Below are 13,723 nucleotides of genomic sequence, written 5' to 3'. Positions count from 1 at the left end.
GGCCGCCCTCAAAATCGTGAAGGATCTCCCAGGCTCCATTTTCACTGGCAGAGGGCTGCAGAAGGATCTCCCCCAGTCCCACCAGGGCCACCACAGACATGAACGGTCCCACCCTGGCCGTGCACACTCAGTTCCCTGAGTTCAAACACAACCCTGATGTGGCCCTCAATGCAATTGAGTTTGACACCTCTGCCATAAGAGATTTTTTTTTTAGATCCCAGACGTTTGTCTTAATTGCCATACAGAACACTAAAAAGTGTAAGGGACAGTCTGACCTCCCTTAGGAGAACTATTCCATAAAAGTGGGGTTTGGGAAGGAAAAAGCGACACAGGAAGCTTGTTCCCCAAAGTAGCCATCTTCCCTAACGGTAGGTTCCTAAGGGAACCCACCCAACCTGCTGCACAAGGAAAAGCCACTGGAAAAAGGTGGTTCCCAAAGGTCCTCAGGTCCTGAGACAAGAAGGGGTTTCAAGTAACATCCAGCACCGTGAGTGGCACCCAGAATTCAAATGGTAACCAAATCAGTGCAGTGCTAAGAGCAGACCAATTAATACCCATATCTACCCAAGTTATTACATTCTGGACCATCTGCAGCCCGTAGAAGGGATGCAGTTTAGTATCAAATAATATCTTTGTCCTTTCCCAAGTGGTCCATTCAAAGTATCTGTGTGATTCTTGTGAGTTTAAGGGCCTGATGCTTTAATCAGGGGTCTTCAAACTTGACAGCTTTAAGACTTGTGGACTTCAACTCCCAGAATTCCTCCTCCAGTCATGTTAGCTCAGGAATTCTGGGAGTTGAAGTCCACAAGTCTTAAACTTGCCAAGTTTGAAGACCCTTGGTTTAGGTAAAGCTGACCAGGAAAAAAAAAGTGTTACAAGAAGGATTGTGTAAGTATGAAATGCCCAATCTGCTTTCCTATCCTGGAGTTTTAAAATAAAAGGTCCCACACTCATCTAGGACCAAAAAAGAGAAGCATTAGGACCTAGACACATGATTGATGAATGAATGAATGAATGAATGAATGAATGAATGAATGAATGAATGAATGATCCATCCCTAGAGCTACCCCAGCAGCAAACACAAAAGTAACATGAGAAGGAAATCTGCCACAGAAAGTGAACCTTTCGGTTGTATCAAATAAAGTGGTGAAACCTAGCTCCTACCTTATGGGAGTGAACCATTATCAGGTTGAAATCATTAGCCCAAACATTAATTGTGAAGATTACATGCTGAATCTTTCGTAATTTGCTCCAGTGATAATGTAAATATTGTTTTTGCCTAGCTTTCCTACCAAGACATTGTGAGGATACCATAAATAGTCAGGAAAAAAACAAAACAAAATCCCAGACCATAGAACAAATTAATCCAGATTTTTTTTTTTTTTTACTCAAGGCACAGGCTCAGACTATTGTATGTTTAACAGACTATTGTATGGAAAGACGCAGCTCCCACAATGCTGGTAAGAATGGAAAGAGAACAACTTTCAATTGTTGGTTTTATTGTATGCTGCCAGAGTCACTTTGTGTGAGACAGGTGGCTATATTCATTTGGGAAAGGAAAGAAGGAGAGGAGAGGAGAGGGGAGGGGAGGGGAGGGGAGGGGAGCGGGTCAGTAGTAAAGCAGACTTGATTTCAGCAGTAATGAATGATTCACTGAGATCTAAAAAAACCAAGTTGACAACTGAGACAATCTATCTGACGGGTGTCTTAACAGTCAACATCATCCAAGGCATTTAATCAATTATTTAATAAAAGAGGGTCACAAATGCCCTTCTGGGAAAACTGAAGAACTTGGGAGGCAACACAAAGCAGAAGATAGTGATGTGATTTTTTAAAGCTGGCAAAGGTTCCCACCACATTGTAGAATAAAAGAATACCTTTTTCTTCCAGATCAAGCTTAGAATCTATGCAAAAATATATTACTCCCCCCCAAAAGGGTGTGTGTGTGAATTGATAGAGAAATGTTAATTGTAAAAGGGGAGCCAAAGGATGAATGGCTACAGAAATAGTGCAGGCTACATGTGAACTCATTTTGTTGTTGTTGTTCCAATCCTTTCACTATCTTCTTTAAACATCAGCAGTTGTTAATTTCATTATGCCATCTGTATGCATGGCACTTTACTTATGTAAAGTGGCACACACCCTGATGGCATCACGTGGACCAATCTATTTTGCATATGTGGCTTTCTTCCAGATGCGGATGGATCTAGGCCTTACATCCCAGGCCTCGCCTTTTCCTGCAGCTGCTTATTTTAGTATCCTAATTCTTCTCTAGCTAGATCACAATGGGTATAATGACAATCACTGGATCCTTGCACGCGTCCCTGGAGATGCCTAACTTTGGATTCTGTGATTGTCTTACCTAATGGATAGAAGCATTCCTGGCAAACAGACAACAAATGGTCAAAATTGGGAGCGTCCTATCAAATTCTGTAACTGTCAATAGTGGTGTCCCCCAAGGCAGTGTTCTAGGACCAACTCTCTTCATACTCTACATAAATGACCTCTGTGATCATATTAAGAGCAATTGCGTTCTTTTCGCTGATGATGTAAAGCTGTTCAATACCACAGACAATACTGCTACCCTACAAAAAGATCTTGACTATGTATCAGAATGGTCAAACAAATGGCAACTTCAAATCTCAACAAATAAATGCTCTGTCTTACATATTGGCAAAAAAAATCAGAAAATAAAATACAAGCTGAATAGTCAAGATCTTGTTGATGACCCAAGCTCTGTAAAGGACCTTGGAATACTCACCTCTAATGATCTAAGTGCTAGAGCCCACTGCAACTACATAGCCAAAAAGGCATTAAGAGTTGTTAACCTAATCCTACGTAGCTTTTTCTCTGGTAATATCACACTACTAACCAGAGCATACAAAACATTTGCTAGACCAATACTCGAATACAGTTCATCAGTCTGGAACCCACATTACATATCTGATATTAGCACAATTGATAAAGTCCAGAAATATTTCACAAGAAGAGTTCTCCACTCCTCTACTCGTTGTAGAATACCTTATGCCACCAGACTTGAAATTCTAGAACTAGAAAACCTTGAATTACGCCGTCTTCGGTCTGATTTAAGCATGGTATATAAAATCATACATTGCAATGTCCTACCTGTCAATGAATACTTCAGCTTCAACCATAACAACACAAGAGCACACAATAGATACAAACTCAAAGTTAACCGCACCAAACTTGATTGCAGGAAATACGACTTCAGCAATAGAGTGGTCAATGTCTGGAATACTTTACCCGACTCTGTAGTTTCTTCCCCAAACCCCAAAAACTTTAACCTTAGACTGTCTACTATTGACCTCACCCCTTTCCTAAGAGGTCTGTAGGGGGCGTGCATAAGCGCACCAACGTGCCTACCGTCCCTGTCCTATTGTTTCTCTTATTCTTCTTTTATTTTTCTTATATGTACCCATTTCATGTATTCACAACTATGTATACACTTATACTTATTATCTTGTAAACAATTGGCAAATCAAATAAATAAATAAAATAAAATAAATAAATAAATAATGATGGGAGCCATCATCCTCATCTTCTCAAACAGCTCAAATTACAGTGACACACAAGGATACGCAAATGAACTTCCTAAAGGTGGGAAGAACGATACAAGTGAGATCACTTGGGATACAATTGTAGGGAAGTTCAGCAGTCCCCTCCAGGATGTCTTCATTGTTCTTTGCTCAACTGAGTTTCTCTTGGCTGAATGTAATTTTAAGCAGCCTAAGTAACTTACTCTTACTCAGAGTTGAAGAAGTTTGTTTGTTTTTTGGAGGGGGGGGGGAATACAATTAGGAATAGGGAAGACTGCTTACAACACAGAGCCCACAGTCTTGACTCAAATCCTCAGCAGCACCTCACACACTTATTTTTGAATTTGTAAGCTGTTTTAACTCAGGTGACTCTGATGGCAAAAGTGACAATAACAATAATAAAAGAAACAAAATATATAATTACTGTTTTTATTCTAATTAATATAACAGCATTCAAGTCCCAAAAACCTCAAACAGATAGTTTTTAAAGAGTTTTTGGTAAGATCACAAAGGTTGAATCCCTCCCCTGCCTAGTGGTTAAGATATTTCAAGGGGGAATGGTTGCCTCGGAGAATGCCTATCTTTGGGACCCTTCCCATTACACTTCTCAATAGGTGAGGATCTTCAGTAAGCTTTGGGGCTCTGTGTCCATCTTGCAAGGTAGTGCAGAAAAGAAGCAAGCCCAGATGAATTAATTCTAATTTATTGTCAACAAAATCTTGCAAGTTTGAAAATACTGTTTCTTCCCTGTCAAGAAATTAGGGAGGTAAAGATGTTTGCCATATCTACATTTTTTCTGCTGCAGGATAAGTTACCTCTTATCTGACCATTGGGCTGGCTGTGGTGCTTTCCCCTGTCTTATTCTCCCATACTGTTATATGCTGTGTCCTTAGATTGTTTGGGTGGAATCTGTGTATGGGAAAGGCGGTCTTGAAAATACCTTGAGCAACATTGGGCTATGCAGGTAATAATTAGCACCTTGAATTGCTCTTGTGCTGCTCCCCCAGCAATGATGTTATATAAAAAGAGTGTTCAGTAACGCTGTGGGCTACAACTAGACTGTCCAAGTGGTCTTCAAAGGCATTCCTACATAAAGCAAATCACAGCAATCCATATATGGGTGAGTGTTTACCTTAAGGGCCTTCTTTTCTAGGTAAATCTGTAATGTGATAGTCCAACTTCAGCAAGTGAAATGCCCACCTGACTGTCAACTCTGTTGGCTGTTCTAGCAGGAACCATGACATTCGGAGCGGCCCCAGTCTTGGAGCCTGTTCTCCACAAGAGGGTGCAAAGATAGTAGAATCTAGAATTGGGGGGCCATTCTGACTCGTTCGTTCCTACTGATCCAGAACCTTGATAAGACTCCAAACAGTTGGTCAGGACTTCAAGTATGGCCTTTCACTTAGGATGGAGATGGGTAACTGAGTATCTGTGCATGCTGGTGATATCTCACCCTCAGCTGATGGGTGTCTTCTTCTCCCAGAAGTTTCATATAGGCGCTTAAGATGGGAAGGGATCCAGAAAAAGTCAAGCAGGGCAAGATCAAGTTAGTATTTGGATCAGAGGCCATCAGGGAATCTCAATGCTGCTAATTACACTAGAAAATTAACAACAACCCTGCAGGTGCTGCCATACTAACCACTTCGTTGTTATTGACTCTAAGTTAGAATGGAAATTAGAGAACTTTGTAACACTGTGTAGTTTCTCCCTCCTGTTGTGAAAAGGAAATGGGCTGACAAAATCCTCTGTGCTAGATTGCAAACACTATAACCTATTATTTCTTAACAACTTCTTTTCCTTTTCCTTTTTTTTTTGGTGTGTGTGGGGGGGGAGAAACAATTAGGGCTACAAGAAAAACGCACACAGTTTAAACCTGGTATTTAAGAACTCGCAGCTGATCATTGTTCTGATCAACTTTTGCTTTGGAAATCTGCTCTGAAGCATACTCTTAAAAATCAAAAGCCACTTAAGGAACTTATTGTTTAATATTAATGCCATGATGTTAAACCTTCGCCCAATCTGGTGTTCCAAGCTTCCCCCCCCTCCCCAAGGAACAATCCTATTGAATTAAGCAAGCTAAAGGGCATTAAGATTTGATGCAAACTTGGAATACCACAGAGATGAAACTATGTTCTGTTCTGATGAAACTACTGTTCTGGCTTATCTAGATAAGCCAGAACAGTAGTTTCCTGGTTTATCCATTCTATCTTCAAATTAGATAGTTTGAAGATGAAACACCTAACAGGAGGCCTTGCATTATCTACAATCTCTCAAAGGTTTCATTGGGATAGGGGAAATGAAATAGCTGTCAACTATGGCTACTCCTCCATAGCAAGTCCCAAGGGAAATTAGCTTACAGAAAGATAGTGTCTTTTCAGATCATGGGAAAATGAGTACATTTATTGAATATTTTCTTCTCCAAATATCCATATCTTATATTTAAATGAGGTTCCCTCCACCTGTGAATTGGGGGTGATGGCGTGGCGGTGGCTTTATCTTCAATAAGGATGTGCTGCTAGAGGAAGTTGTATTGAAAGTGAATAAATAGTAAAGGAAAATATTAATAAAAGTGGGCAAAAGGATGAAGATGCCTCTGAAAAACAGAGACCAAGAAAAGAACAAAGCTCCTGCTATTATTCAGAGAAACTAGAGTAAACATGCTCATCCTGTCCTCACATTTTCCCTTGTTCTTCATGCGTGGAAGGTTAGTGTTTCCCATGGTGGACTTCTATTCGTGGTGATTCATCACACAGATGTTTTGTGTGATACAAACCCTCTTCCAGTGAGTGGGGACAATAAAGATGGACACAGCATAGACCAGGGCTGTCAAACTCCCGGTCCGTGGGCCGGATGCGTCACATGGTGACCACACCCACGCAGGGTTTAGCGAAAGGGGAAAAGTCCCGATATGTCATGTGACTCTGCTGTGACTGGATGTGAGATGTCATTTCAGTTCAATCTTCCTCACGTGCAAAATGCAACTGTTTGCAGCAGAGGTGGGGAATGATGGCCCCTTTATGACTTGTGGACTTCAACTCCCAGAATTCATAAGCTCAGGAATTCTGGGAGTTGAAGTCCACAAGTCATAAAAGGGCCATGGTTCCTCACTCCTATAAGGCACCCCCTCTATTTATTTATTAAAAATATTTATATAGACACCCATCTTTCAGCCAACTGGGTGTTTCCCAATCAAAAATCAACAGACATATAAGATCATTTAAAAAACTACAAAACACAACTAGTTAAACACAAAACATTAAAACCACAAAAATGGCACATCTGGCACCATTCCAGATGTGCCATTATCTAATCCTCTCTCAAGCCTTGATGGAAGGCAAAAAGGGCAGAGATCTGCTGAACTTCAGGAGGAAGAGTGTTCCATAGGACACGGACTGTCACAGAAAAGGCACACTTCCTGGTTCCCAAGAAATGACAACATTTGGGAAAGGGACAAGGAGTGTACTCATCCTGTCTACCTGGTAGGATGGATAGGTGTCCTTAGGGAAAGGCAGTCCCACAGATTGTCCAGTATTGTCTACATTAGCAAGGATTTATCATGGGACATAAATTCAAAGATGGACAGATATTTTTCATAGAGATTGAATGGGAAGTGCCAACTGCGTATACACAATTGTTTCACATGAATCTTTTGTGTGACGTGCTGGCAGGTATGAATTTGTGCTAAAAGATTATTTGATGAGCTTTCTCATCCAAATGGGTGGAGTAAAAGAATCTAGGTTCTTTGTTGTGGCTAGTATGTCAGCTAGAAGCTTTTGTCTTGCTAGCAATAAGAATAAATAAAAACTCATTTCTGAGTTGAAGGCTGAATTTTGGGGATTTTGGCCAACTTAGTTTCTTTCTCTATTTCCTGGATTGGCCTTGTTACTTGAGATATGTTCCTGCCACAAATGATAAGTGTTGTTGCTTTTTTTTTTAATTTGCTCTCTTGAAACAATAAAAAAAAGCAGAAGTAAAATATGTCTCAAAAATGAAGCAAGCTGGCCAAAAATTGCTCCATGGAGTTGACACCCTGAACTATAATACTGTATAGCAAACACCCACCCACCCACAGATAGACAGAGAGAGAGAGAGAGAGAGAGAGAAATAAAGAGACAACAATGACTCTGGGCAGCATACACATTAAAAACAAAACCACAGTACATAATAAAATCAAAATAATAAAATATAAGTTTCTGACAAGTTCTGGAGAATTTTGAGAATTTTTTTTTTTAGTAGTTCAGAGAACTGGCAAACACCACCTATTCGCTGCCTCCCAAGTCCCAGCTGATCGGCTGGGTCTCCTTTTGTTGCCCTGCACAGGAGAACGGAGCTGGAAAGCAGGTTAGTGGGGTGGGGTGGGGAGGGAATGGGATTTTGCAGTAACCTTCCCCTGCCACACCCACCAAGCCATGCCCACAGAACCGGTAGTAAAAAAAAAAGGATCCCACCACTGACAGACATACACCATAAATTAATACAACATGAAGCAATGTAGGTAACTATGCGATCCAGGGTCGGAGTAAAAGCCCAGTGTTCAAGACCTGTTGAACAGATAGCAGGTTCAGGACTAATCAAACTTCTTAAGGGCAGTGGAGTGGCCTGCTGTTCCAGGCAGCAGGCCTTGCAACAGATCTGCTTCTGAGGCCCCATGAGAAGATGGTATTGCTCAAGACAGGATATAAAACAACCTTATCCTGTTTAGGTTTTACAAAATCAATGGGCGAAAAACATTCCTATTTGTAGATGTGTAATCCATATATCTCCTCGTTGACTAGAGCCTCTATGATGGGTGTCAAACTCATGGCCCACGGGCTGGATGAGTCATATGCTGGTCAACCCCACCCCTATTTTAGCAAAGGGGGAAAAAGTCACGATACATCACATGACAACATGAGTTTGACACCACTGCTCTATGAGGTGAGGTGATTGGGTCCATATGGTGATGAATAGATACCCGATGAGCAGTTGGTTCCTTCCTCCTTAATTAATCATTGCTCGACCCTTGTCAGAGACGAGCAACCGGAATAGCTCTGAGGCTTAGATCAAGAGGTTTCTTTATTGTTGATTCACCAGTTTACAGGAATCTCAGTAGATAGCCTGCTTTCCCCTGGAAAAGCCTCATATAGACCTAAGTGTTTGATCTCATATGCTTCCTCCTACTTATGGAATCCAGTGGTGAGATTCAATTTTTTTTACTACTGGTTCTGTGGGCATGGCTTGGTGGGTGTGGTGTGGCTTGGTGGGCATAGCTTGGTGGGCATGGCAGGGGAAGGATACTGCAAAATCCCCATTCCCTCCCCACCCCACTAACCTGCTTTCTGGCTCCGTTCTCCTGTGCAGGGCTATAAAAGAAGACCCAGCCAATCAGCTGGGACTCGGGAGGCAGAGAATAGATGGGGGCGGGGCCAGTCAGAGGGGGTATTTGCCGATTCTCCGAACTACTCAAAATTTCCGCTACTGGTTTTCCAGAACTGGTCAGAACCTGCTGAATGCCATCTCTGATGGAATCCCAACTGGAACATCACTCAATTTCCCCCATTCTACCAGACCCTCCTTCCTATCAGATGTTGATTCCACCAAAGCCCAACACTTCTGGACAATTTTCATCCGGTCTGTAACCTTCCCTTTTTAGGAATGGTTGATGAGAAAGTGATCAGATTGCAGATTTAGAAGTATGGGATTATTTGAACCCATTTCAGGTAGGCTTCTGGTGGACATGGCACTCATAGATGATTTTGGATGGAGATTGGATGGAAATGGTACAGTCATCCTAATTTTCTTTGATCACTCAGCAGCTTTCATCAATCATAATGCCCCTCTAGACTGATTATGGGAATTGGGAGTGGAAGACAGTTGGTTACAGTGGTTCTCTTTTCTCCATGTCTGCTACTAACAGTGTTGAGAAGGGGAAGAGGTTGAACTCAAACCCCTGGTTTGTCAGGTGCTGTAGGATCTCACTTTGGCCCCTCCTGTTCAATGTCTACACCAGGGGTGGGCAAACTTTTTGGCTCGGGGGCCTCATTGACTTTTAAAATTTGACAGACGGGCCGCTACCTGGTGTCGAAATGCCTGTCATTACAAGTCAAAATCAAATGAATGCAATCATTCAATCATTCACATCAAACCTTAATTCTTCGGCGGGCCGGATTAAAAAGACCAACGGGCCGGATGTGGCCCTCGGGCCGTAGTTTGCCCACCCCTGGTCTACACGAAGCTAGTAGATGAGATCATCTGTCAACACAACATCAAGTATCACAAATATGGCATTGATACTCAGTTATAGGTCAATCATGTCATGATATCAAGGTCTCATTCCAATACTTGGAGGTGGAGGTGGTTTGAATTGGAAAAAAAAACAGGCAACCCTGATAAGAACAAGTAGCTATACAATGCAAGGTTCTTCTTATGCCAGGAATTTTCCATCCTAAATGGAGTTGCACTTTCCTTAGGTAGAACTGATGTGCAATTTGCGAGTCTTCCTGGATTCATAACTCCTGCTTGAATTGGCAGTGGAGAGAAAAACCCTTGGTAGATTCTTTTAGTAAGTCAATTGCATACTTTCTTACATTGGAAGTCCTTTCTCATTGTCGTTTACATCGTGTAGCAATTTTTTTCTAAGTGTATATTAACCATAAATATAACATTTTTTTCTTCCACTGATACTTTCACTGCTGCATATCAATTGATCTGCTTAAATTCTACATCACTTTACTCATAGTCTTTGACTTGTTCCTTTCTGAACTCTATTTCAAGATATAAATAAGCTCCAGCGAATGATCTGAATTTTGTGTAATAGGTTTTTCTAAACAGTTGAATTTCTCAGCATTCTATCTGAGTTTTGTAATCCCTTTTGAACTATACTGCTTATTTGTAGATACTGAAACTGAAGATGTGGCTCTAGCAATTTGGAGGAGAAAATTTTGAAGTATTCCATCTTCATCTTATTAATAAGTTATCGTCCCTTCCTGATTACATTTCTTTTTTTTTTGAAACAAATTTTATTAATTTTAAAGACAAACAAACCATCATTAACCATTGAATACATAAAACCTCTTTCCATTATAAATTTTACAAGTCGAATAAAACATTATTTTATACAACATAATTCTATTTTACACCATTTCCATATGAACATATAAATATCTCTTAGCAAATTTCTCATTATTTCTCTTTACTCTTATTCAATTTCATTATTATTATTTTTTTTCCTATATTTATCCAATATATAGTTATCATCTTCATTTCTCTCTGACTTGGTTACCGTTATTCTCATCCAACATTCCTCCAAGGTTTTATTAATTCTCAAACAGACATAAACACACAAAACACAAAAACATAAAACTTCTTTTTAGAAAGTAACTTGGCCCCAGATTACCTCTCTCTATATGGACTTCAATTAAATTCGTGCTCATCTTATATACCATTACCTATCTTATTTACCATTCTATATCTTCTATATAGCTTCTCCCCGCTTTTCACTCTTCTTAATTCTATTTTATTTAATTCATTTTAATTTAAATCATTGTGCTTGTATCTTTTGTCCATTCTTTCCAAATTATCCATTTATCTCATTCCCTATAGTAAAAAAAAAAAGGATTTCTCCTGGAATCACTAATCAGAGTATGATGCCTTTCTATCGTCCCCCTAAATTAACATTTAAAATAACGCCTAGTACCCAATCTGATTCTGCTTAGTACATTCTACCTACTAAATGTTAATTTTAAAAAGAAGAAAAAATAATAAATCCAAAATGATTAAATACATAATTAAATAATAAATCTAAATATTAAATCTTGTAATATTCCAATTATCTATTTCAAAGACAAATGCTACAGTAATAAGTTTATAATAACATCAACACAATAGTCAATTAAACTCTTTAATTAAACTCAATATTTTAAACATTCCCTTTAATATTTTGTTAAATTTTAAAGTCTATCATTACTAAACATTTCAATATTTTAATCTTTTATTAATTCTTATAACATTCTAGTTTTCTATTTCTAATACAAATACTACAATACCATCTTATGTACCTTGCAGAATCTTCTTTTTTAAAAAAGTTATACATTTGTCCCTAAAAAAAATTCCCTTTTTCCCATCTTGTTTCATACCTTTGTGGCTCCCCCCTTTTCCCTTCCTTTCTTATCCCACCTGACCTTTTACCCCCCTCTCCTAACCTCTGCCTTGTTAGCTTCCCCTCTCTGTTGTATTCCTTTTTTCTTTTGCTTTCTAACATTGTGTTGATTTTGCATCTTATTTTTCTCTTTCTTGGGTGTTTTTTTAAGTCTTAAGTCCTTCATTTTCCTTCCTCTCTTTCTCCTTTCTTTCTTAGTTAAATTTTTGGATTCATTAAAGATGGCATCTTCTTCTTCTTCTTCTTTTTCTCCATCTGTTGTTGTGTTTGCTGATAAATAGCAAGCACCATTTCTAAAAAATGAAAGGCTTCTTTCACAGCGTCCTTGCCTTCTTTCTTTATTTTTCCATATTCCTTTCTAAGTTCATCAACAGGTAAAGCCATTGTAAATCTTTTCTTTTTTTCTTCTTCTTAAAACAACCAAGATGCTTCAAAAGTTAGAACAGTTTCCCAAAGTCCCAGAGTCATCAATCAGTCCAAACAAAGCACAAAGTTCTCACTTTCTCTTCCTGGGGTAATATCAATAAAAAGAAAAGAAAAGCCCAATCTATATTTTAAAGCCTTGTTGCAATTAATTTCTTGTCTTAAAATCTTCAAGGCATCTCCTCCAACAAGGTCTTAATATTTTTTTTTGTCCTCTCCCTTCCCACTTATACCAAGGAGCCAAATTTTTACCTTCTATAAAAAGACAGGTTTCTCAATATCCATTTGTTGATTCCATAGGGAAGGAGAGTAAACTTTCCTTTTCAGCACCTCAAATTTGCCGCTTGAAATTCTCCTCTGGAAACAAAGTATCATTCAAAAAGTCATAGTTTTCAGGATGTTAGGTGTATTGTAAAGTCCTGGGTCAGCCAAGAAAAAACTTTCTCTTCAAAACTTTATCCCTCTTCCTCCTGCACAGTCTTACCCAGCTGCCGGCTTCTTTGTGGAGGCCATTACAGACCGCTGCTCCACCGCCTTGAGAAAAGGGGGTTTTGCCGGCTGGGGAGGGGTCTGCAACACCCCCAAACCCCTCTCCGGATCCCCCTGTCTTCGGCTGCCTCTACGGGGCAGCCTTAGCCTCCAGACCCGTCGGGATCAGAGGCACCAAGACGGCTAGCGCCGCAGGGATCGCGCAGTATTGCGAATCCCTGCCACTGCCGAAGCCGACAAACTGGAAGTCCCCTGATTACATTTCTTTGTACATTCTCTATCATGGAAATTATTTAATATCAAAGTAAGTTTAATATCAAAGTAAGCGGCCATAAATCTGGATTGTTTCTTGCTCCATCCCATACATTTAAAATGCTATTTATTCTTGAGTGGTTTCTTAAACTTTGTACTTTTCTATTTATATTAAAGAAAGGTATTTGAGCTGACATCTGAAGGTCCTATTTCTTCCATAGAAGCAATCTAGCCACAAAGTATTATCATCCAGTCTGATGTCCAGATTAGCTTGGCAATTTAAATTATCTTGATAAATTAAATTACCCATTTATCTTGGTAATTTAAATTTTAGTACTGCCAATCTGTCTTGTTCTTTTGAATCTTATAAAACATTGAAATTTACTCTTGGTCTTTTATCATTAATTCATATAAAATTGGTTAACTATCTCTGCCAGTTATTTAATGTCTTATCTTCAAATCTTATGGGGATCAAGTGAAACAGAAAATTGAACCCTGGCAATTATTTTTTTTAAAAGCACTGTTATCCTTCTACATTAGAACAACTTCAGCTTCCCTGTTTTAAAATGTCCACCATAGTAAATAATAAATAGAGATTTTTTGACTTCCCAGTCCAGAGCTGAAAGACAGTGGATGTCCCAAAAGATATCCAGACAGCTTCCATATCTAAGGGAGGACTTGAACCTGGGTCTCTACACTTCTAGGCCATTTACACTTTGTCCATCCCCCCATCTATCTATTTATCTATCTATCCATCCATCCATCCATTCATCCATCCATCCACCCTTCTACCTGTCCATCCTCCTCCTCCTCCTCCTCCTCCTCCTCCTCCTCCTCCTCCTCCTCCTCCTCCTCCTCCTTCCAC

The sequence above is a fragment of the Notechis scutatus genome, chromosome 2 (genome assembly GCF_049901735.1).
Source record: "Notechis scutatus isolate UNSWTSFEM ecotype Mainland chromosome 2, rNotScu1.2, whole genome shotgun sequence".
Classification (NCBI taxonomy): Eukaryota; Metazoa; Chordata; class Lepidosauria; order Squamata; family Elapidae; genus Notechis; species Notechis scutatus.
The sequence above is the reverse complement of the archived record's forward strand: the minus strand, read 5'-3'. Positions refer to the sequence as shown.